General features: G+C 39.9%; 2 non-coding genes across 2 annotated transcripts; one reads left to right on the top strand and one right to left on the bottom strand.

Annotated features, from left to right (window-relative positions):
• Positions 1 to 4,149: 4,149 nt before the first annotated feature.
• LOC119868583 lies at positions 4,150 to 4,252 on the bottom strand. The gene has a single exon (XR_005386578.1). It is a non-coding gene; the product is annotated as a U6 spliceosomal RNA (small nuclear RNA).
• Positions 4,253 to 6,999: 2,747 nt separating this feature from the next.
• TRNAR-CCU lies at positions 7,000 to 7,072 on the top strand. Its single transcript has one exon. It is a non-coding gene; the product is annotated as a tRNA-Arg (tRNA).
• Positions 7,073 to 8,025: the final 953 nt, after the last annotated feature.

Consider the following 8,025-nt stretch of genomic DNA (forward strand, 5'->3'; position numbering starts at 1 on the left):
TTCCAGGACCCTGGGATCATAATCTGAGCCGAAGGCAGAAGCTCAATTGACTGAGCCACCCAGGCACTCTGCCATAGTCTTGTTCTAATTCTTATGTTTAATCTCAGACCTTTACCTTCCCTGACTCCAGACTTCCACCTAGTAAAATATCCAAATTCCTAAGCCCTTATTCCCATCATGAGGAATGTAGACAACCCTAGTCTAGCACAAGACCGGAGGCAAGACTGGGTAAGTGTAAGGAACACTCTTACAAATCTATACAAATGCCCAGAAGTTCATAGTCAAAATGTAGGTAAGGTAAATTATTGAAAGCTACATCTGAAACTAATGATGTGAAGATCATGAAAGTGGCTTACTGAAGTAGAGAGTGGACAAAGCCTGCTGGAATTTGATCCTGGCAGATGCTGCTTCAGATCCCCCCACCGTCACCTTCCATCCAGTCTTCCAGACTCAGGTCAACCATTTCCCACCCTCATAGTCATCTGTACAAATCTTATTTAAGCCAGTGGTTACCAAAACATGGTCCAGGAGCCTCTGAAGGCTGTTGCCTAGAAGTTAGGAACATGAGCTTGGGAGAAAGACTGCCTGAGACTCCACCCTTCCCTCATATGTTTACCTTGTACAAATTATTTAACACCTTGAGCCTCGGTTTCCTCACTTCTAAACTAGGGATATTACTAGCATCTACTTCACTGGATGGCTACGACGACTAAAGGAGACAATACAAGTAAAATGGTTGTTTCTGTGCTTGGCACATAAAAACTGATCAGAAAAACTCAACTCCTCAGAGATGAGAAAAGCACTACTGCAGAAATATAATCATTTATTCAGTTCTTAAAGAAGAAAGAGTGACTCCAAAGACTTCATTCTTTCACTTAAATGAAAGGCTATTTGTTTACTGGCGACTTTGACAAGGTTAATAAAATCTGGTGTTCAAGGGCACCTGGGTGGCTTAGTCAGTTAAGCGTCCAACTCTTGATTTTGGCTCAGGTCGTGACCCTGGAGTTCCAGGATTGAGTCCCACATCGGGCTCCCTACATGGAGCCTGCTTCTCCCTCTGCCTGTGTCTCTTCCTGTCTTTCATGAATAAATAAATAAAATCTTTTTTTTTTAAAGATTTTATTTATTTATTCATGATAGTCACACAGAGAGAGACAGAGAGGCAGAGACACAGGCAGAGGGAGAAGCAGGCTCCATGCACCGGGAGCCCGATGTGGGATTCGATCCTGGGTCTCCAGGATCACGCCCTGGGCCAAAGGCAGGCGCCAAACCGCTGCGCCACCCAGGGATCCCTAAATAAATAAAATCTTAAAAAAAAAAACTGGTGTTCATACCCTAATACTCATCCTTTACCCGACTTTTAAAAAATATTTTATTTATTTATTCATGAGAGAGAGAGACAGAGAGACAGAGAGAGGCAGAGACACAGGCAGAGGGAGAAGCAGGCTCCATGCAGGGAGCCCAATGTCGGACTCGATCCCGAGACTCCAGGATCACGCCCTGGGCTGAAGGCAGCACTAAACCACTGAGCCACCTGGGCTGCCCCCTTTACCTGACTTTTGTGGCAACTTGAAACCTCTCCCATACAGGCTTTGTCCCCACCATAGGAACACAGCAAATCCCTCTGCACATGCTGATGACATGCTCCCAACTTTGAGGAAGGATACTTTGTTTTGGTATATTATCAGTGTCTCAAGGTTGGTGAGATTTTTTTATTGCTGTTGTTCTTGCTCTTGAGTTATAAATTACTATTTAGGTTCATCAACATCAGTTCAATTTGAAAAGAATTGTTTGGCTAACTCTGCAGTGGTTACTGAAATATTTTGCAGCCACAGTACTGGGGCCCATAATGTTCCAACAAATGGACATTTAAAAGCATATCCACTGAATTTTTATGATTCCCTACCACCTGGTATCTCTGTAGATACTGAAAGGAAATTGTAATTTGATAAGCCTGGCATGTTTGAGACCTGCTAATCTCCCCCCATCAACACTGAAGAACATGGATGTGATTTCCTACATCAAATATTTTGCAGACTTTAAACTTGGAAACCCCATGCTATATAAATTAGAAAAGCCCAGGTAGGTCAAGACAGCAAGTGTACTAGGTGTACAAGGACACTTGAATTCTTACTGAAACACAAAGGTCACAAATACCCACAATTACCTGGTGCTGAGCTGGGCCTAGAAGTCAAGGGTTATGGCTCTCAATCCACAATCCAGGGCTCATTTGCATGTCCCACATCAAGGCATGAAGCTTAGATCTGAGTTGAAATGTGATGTCTTGCCAACATAAATAATTGTTCAGCTGATAGAAACTTCAGGGAGCAGACAATTCCATCCCCCTCTCCAAAAAAAAAAAAAAAAAAAAAAAACTTGGAAAGCTCAAATCCAAATCCATTCTACCATATAAATTAGCCAATTTCACAGTGTATGATAAGAAGCACTACTTTTCACTGCCTGTCTGAACTAGAACTCTGCAGCAGTACATTTTGTTTGGAGCAAATATCTTTTACTGAGCATTCACAGAATCATGATCTCATTTTCCAAAGTGTTATCTCTGAAAACATAATCAGCTGCAAGAAATTTATCTCTTTACATAAATTAATTTTGCAGACAATTTTTCATGCATACCTCCCCTCTCTTGAAGGCTAACACTAAATGAGACACACTTATGCTTACAACTACAATTTATCTTGGTTAGTGGGCATTTTGGCTCTCTGGGACAGGATTTTAATCTTCTGTAGGAGCAAAGCAACTTGGGAGGGAGGAGGTATGTCAAACTGTCAACAAAGAAAAGAAATGAAAAGAACCAAAGAAACCAATTTAAACTAATTCAAGGACAAAGGGACTATAAGAAGCACCGGAGGAAGTTGCCATCTGCAGGGAATGTTTTGGGCTCCACCTCTGTGGTCAACTCTGTATAGTCCTTGACCTATAATCCCCTTACCCTCCTATTTATCAATTTCTTTGTTCGTTGTTCTAATTGATATCTCCCTACAGAAATTAGGAATTTCACCAAAAAAAACAATTTTACTAGGAAGATCTTGAAACCAGGTTGTTAAATCCAGAAATATTTCCCGCCAACTGGAAAATAATTGCTACCCTAAGTCTGTTGAGTCCTCCCTCCCACACTGACTGAACCACCCTAGGTCTGGAGAGCCCCAGGTGGGGGTTGCCTGGGCACCTGGTACCCAGTGGCCTTCCAGTCAGCCCACCACAACTCCCATGTACCTGTGCCCAATTTTGTGTGTCCTCCCAGACAGAGAAGGCCCAGTCCTCGGCTGGGAAGATGCCACTCCATTTGGCAGTGTTGGCACCCAGTGGACAAATGCACTTTGCCTATCTGGTCCCTGAGGCTGTGGCCCATCATCATAGGCTCATAATCCCTTGGAGTTGCCCCTGCGTAGCCAGCTCATAAAACTGCAAGGTACCAAAAAGGTTATTTGATCATTTGAACACCACCTCAGTTTGAAACTATGCTCAGTATTGTATTTTCTCCAAGATGTTTCTTTTTTATTAAATATAACAAGATTTCTGTCTGTTTTCCTCAAGAAAACACACATCCTCATTCCCTCATCTCAACATGAAAAGTCCACATGAACTTTCTGAAATGACTGATTTCACAGAAACATCTGAAATTGCTTCCAACTCCCCTGAAGTTCTTCTTTATACCTGCATTTCAAATAAGATGAACCTGGGCATGTGCCCTCATCAAAAAGAAAAAAAAAACGCATATTACAATTTTGGTTGTCAATTATACAATAAAGCTGAAATAAATAAATACACACTCACAGTGAGAGAAAAAAAGATGTATGAGCAATTTGGTTTTCTTTTTTAATATTTTTTTTCTTTATTTATTTATGATAGTCACACAGAGAGAGAGAGAGAGGCAGAGACACAGGCAGAGGGAGAAGCAGGCTCCATGCACCAGGAGCCCGACATGGGATTCGATCCCGGGACTCCAGGATTGCGCCCCGGGCCAAAGGCAGGCGCCAAACCACTGCGCCACCCAGGGATCCCCAGCAATTTGGTTTTCTGAGTTCTCTTATTCCTCTTCTCCCCCACTCATGCTGCACTGACTGCAATGCCATGAAGAAAAAGTCCATTTCATTATATGTATTATTAGAGCTAAGTAAGACTGGCATGAACAATAAGCCATCAAGTATTTGCGTGTCATCCTTGCACAGGGGCCATGATAATCTTCTCTGTATCATTCCAATTTTACTATATGTGCTGCTGAAGCAAGCACAAGCCATCAAATATTTGATTAGGACCACGTTAGTTTTATTAAAGATACTGTGCCACACAGATTTAAGTAATTATATGTTTATGTGATCTGTGATCCTTTCGCCTCTCTCCATAATTCTCTCTGGTTGGGTATTATTGGCTATTGTAGACTATGGCTAAATATTATAATCTTTCCCCATCCTATTTTCCCTTAAACTGTCTGATTTTTAATGTCTGATTCATAGAATGTAAAGTATTTTAAGAACATGTTATATTATGGCAGAAATACCATTATTTGGGTTTAATTCTAGCCTGTTATTTTGTGCTTTCTATTCTATGCTATTTCTAGACTTTCTTCAATTGTAATATTTGCCTGAAGAATAAAACAAAACTTATTTACACTGGGTTTGGTCAAAACAATATTTCTCTGCATTTAAAATAGCTTTGCATGTAAAATATAGACTGGATTTCAAAGATTTAATATAAGAAAAATGTAAAACATCTTATTAATATTTTGTGTTCATTAAAAGTTGAAATAACCATTTGGACATATCAGGTTAAATAAGGGAATGTCAAGAGTAGATATTGGGTTGTACATTTAGTCAAGTATATGAGAAACGGGCAATCTGAAAAATTTATTAAGCTATCACATTAATCTGGTACAACTATAACTTGAGTTCTTCTAGTTATTTTAACTCTATATATAATGTTTAAAAATTAGCTTTTTGGAGGTACCTGGATGACTCAGTTGGTGGAGCTTGCAGCTCTTGATGTCATGGTTTTGAGTGTGAGCCCCATGTTGGGTATAGCAATTACTTAAAAGTAAAATCTTAAATGGGGTGCCTGGGTGGCTCAGGTCATGATCTCAGGGTTGTGGGATCAAGCCCAGCATTCAGGCTCCTTGCTCAGCTGGGAGTCTGCTTAAGATTCTTTCCTTCCCTCTCTCTCTAAAATAAATAAAATCTAAAAATAAACAAAATCTTTTTAAAATGTAGCTTTTTAACACTCAAATATTAATGTAACTATGTTTAAAAAATAACACAAACTTTATTGCTGAGCACTTTTTATATAGTACAACTGCCAAACTACTGTTTCTCCTGGATAATAAGTTTGCAGTGACTTCTATTTGTTCCTCATCTACAATTAACAGGCCAAACAATATCTCAGAAATGGAGTACCTTGTTGTAAACATTGACCATACATTTATTAAGTTCCTGGCATTGTATTCATGCATATGATATAGAGATCAGGAAAACTAAATAGCCTCTGCCTCCAAGAAGACAGATAGGTAATAATAACATAAGGAGAAATATCAATCGCTCAAAGGAAACACCAACCCTTTTTATACAATGAGCTACAAACTATTTTGCTGCAATATTATTCCTACCCATATACATATAAAGGGTATTGAATTACTGAATTTGGGGAACATTTCTACTGCCTTCGCATAAGATTTGAAGTTTCATGGTTTCAGAGAACAGTGACAGACTCAAATGATATTCAAACACTTAGGATTCTTTTTCCTTCTCTAAAAATATCAAGAATACTTTTTAATAGCTACCATCTGTCGGCAAATATTATGTGACAGGTATAATGCTAAAGATGCGTTGCTTCACACAATTCTATGCTTATTTTTCCCTTTACACAGTAAGGAAAGAGAATGTGAAAGGTTAATTAATTTGTCCAATCACTATGGTGCTTTAGGTTTGTTGGACTGTTCTGCTATGTGTGTGTGTGTGCCTTCTCCCTATTTAGACATCTGATACAAATGCCAAAAGGAACAAAGGTTGAAATTTGACCTTGATGAGGACACCAGAAAAAAAGATTCAAGCCTTGTTCTCAAAATGAAGATTTCCTTGCAAATAAAAACTCTCACTCACATAATATTCATTTTGTGCCAGACCTTCTTCTAGGAGCTGATTATTAAATTAAAATTAAAATGGATGCAGGGATGCCTGCGTGGCTCAGCAGTTGAGCATCTGCCTTTGGCTCAGGTCGTGATACCAGGGTCCGGATTGAGTCCAGCATCAGGCTCCTTGCAGGGGGCCTGTTTCTCCCTCTGCCTGTGTCTCTGCCTGTCTGTGTCTCTCATGAATAAATAAAACCTTAAAAAAAACAAAAAAAAAAGAAATGGATGCTACTCACTGGGTAACTTACCACTATATTAAAGAGGACAAAACTGAGGAGAAAATGTTATTTAGAATATTCTCCTTAAGTATAGCAGGTAACTCAGCTTCAATCTAAATTTTGTTCACCACAGATATCAGGTTAACTTAGGGGCTTAGACAGCAGAATAGAAAATCCTTGACCATTTATGGAAACATATTTTTCAAAGAAACTCATTCTAAGGGAAGAGAATCACAAGGAATAATTTGGGCACCAGAAGAGTGGACAAGATCAAAGAAAGAGACAGGTCTTCAGATCGTCTGGATTGATGATAGAGCCTCAGAATCTGGGGTCTGAAGCAAAAAAGCCAACAAAATTCTTAAGAACTGAACCACCAGGTGTCAACTGCGGCAGTTCCATTCATGGGCAACAGAACCCACTACCCATGGTTCTTGCAGCAAAAGGGACACTGTGCTTTGCAAGCAGACATCAGTGCCTTCAGCATGGGCCTTGCACACCTTCAGGACAACCATTAGCTCTGGCCTCATCTCTGGAAACCACCAATAGAGAACTAGCTGCCATCTTGGGCATTAGCAGTTTAAACAGATTTTCCTATAAAGGTCTGGAGCAGGGGAGAACATAAACATGGATGCCACATGGGGTGCCTGACTGGCTCAGTCAGTAGAGCATGTAACTCCTGATCTCAGGGTCATGAGTTCAAGCCCCATGTTGGGCACAGAAATTATATATATAAATAACTAACATGGGTGCCACAGGGCAACCAATGGAATTACTTTTTGGAATCTTCATGAGACTTCTTTGAGACTACCAAGACCATCTGGAAGGAATCTGAAAGACCAGAGTTCCAAAAGAGTGCTGGAGGTGGAAGCAGAGCCTAGGACCATAAATGTGTGCTCATTTTCTGCAAATTTGTATTACGTAGATTTGTAATGTTGCAGTGTGAAAAGATTAATGAGGACTAACTTTATGTATGAAATCTGAATAATTCGTCCATGATTTTAAGAATCTCATCATTCCAGGGCACGTGGGTGGCTCAGTGGTTGAGCGTCTGCCTTTGGCTCAGGTCGTGATCCCAGGGTTCTGGGATCAAGTCCTGCATCAGGCTCCCCACAGGGAGCCTGCTTCTCCCTCTGCCTATGTCTCTGCCTCTCTCTCTCTGTGGCTCTCATGAATAAATAACATCTTTTTTTTTTAATAACATCTTTAAAAAAAACAAAACAAAACCAATCTCATCATGCCAAAGCTACAGGACCAAGTAAATTTCATATTGAGTTGATCCTATTTGCACATGGCACAACCCCATTAGCTATTAAACAGAAATAATGTACCTATTTGAATATTCATCTGAATTACATGGGTTTTGAATTATACAAGGTGTATGAATTTTGTCACCGTTGCTTTGACCTACTCAAACTCCAGGCTTGTGTGGCTGGGATGCTTGGGTTATATAAACAGCAGAGACAAAGAGGCTGGCGAATCATACAGCCATTCTAATAGAAAATAGCACTTTTTCCTTTCATTCCAATAAATTAATACCTCCTTTCTTACAACATGGCATTTTCTCAGAAGACTCCTGAAAATGAATTAAGTAGGAGGTGCATTCTTAAGCTAGCTCCTGCAGAGACTTATCTCCTAAGTAACCATTATACTGATGTGGCTGTAATATTT

Source organism: Canis lupus, chromosome X, assembly GCF_011100685.1.
Source record: "Canis lupus familiaris isolate Mischka breed German Shepherd chromosome X, alternate assembly UU_Cfam_GSD_1.0, whole genome shotgun sequence".
Classification (NCBI taxonomy): Eukaryota; Metazoa; Chordata; class Mammalia; order Carnivora; family Canidae; genus Canis; species Canis lupus.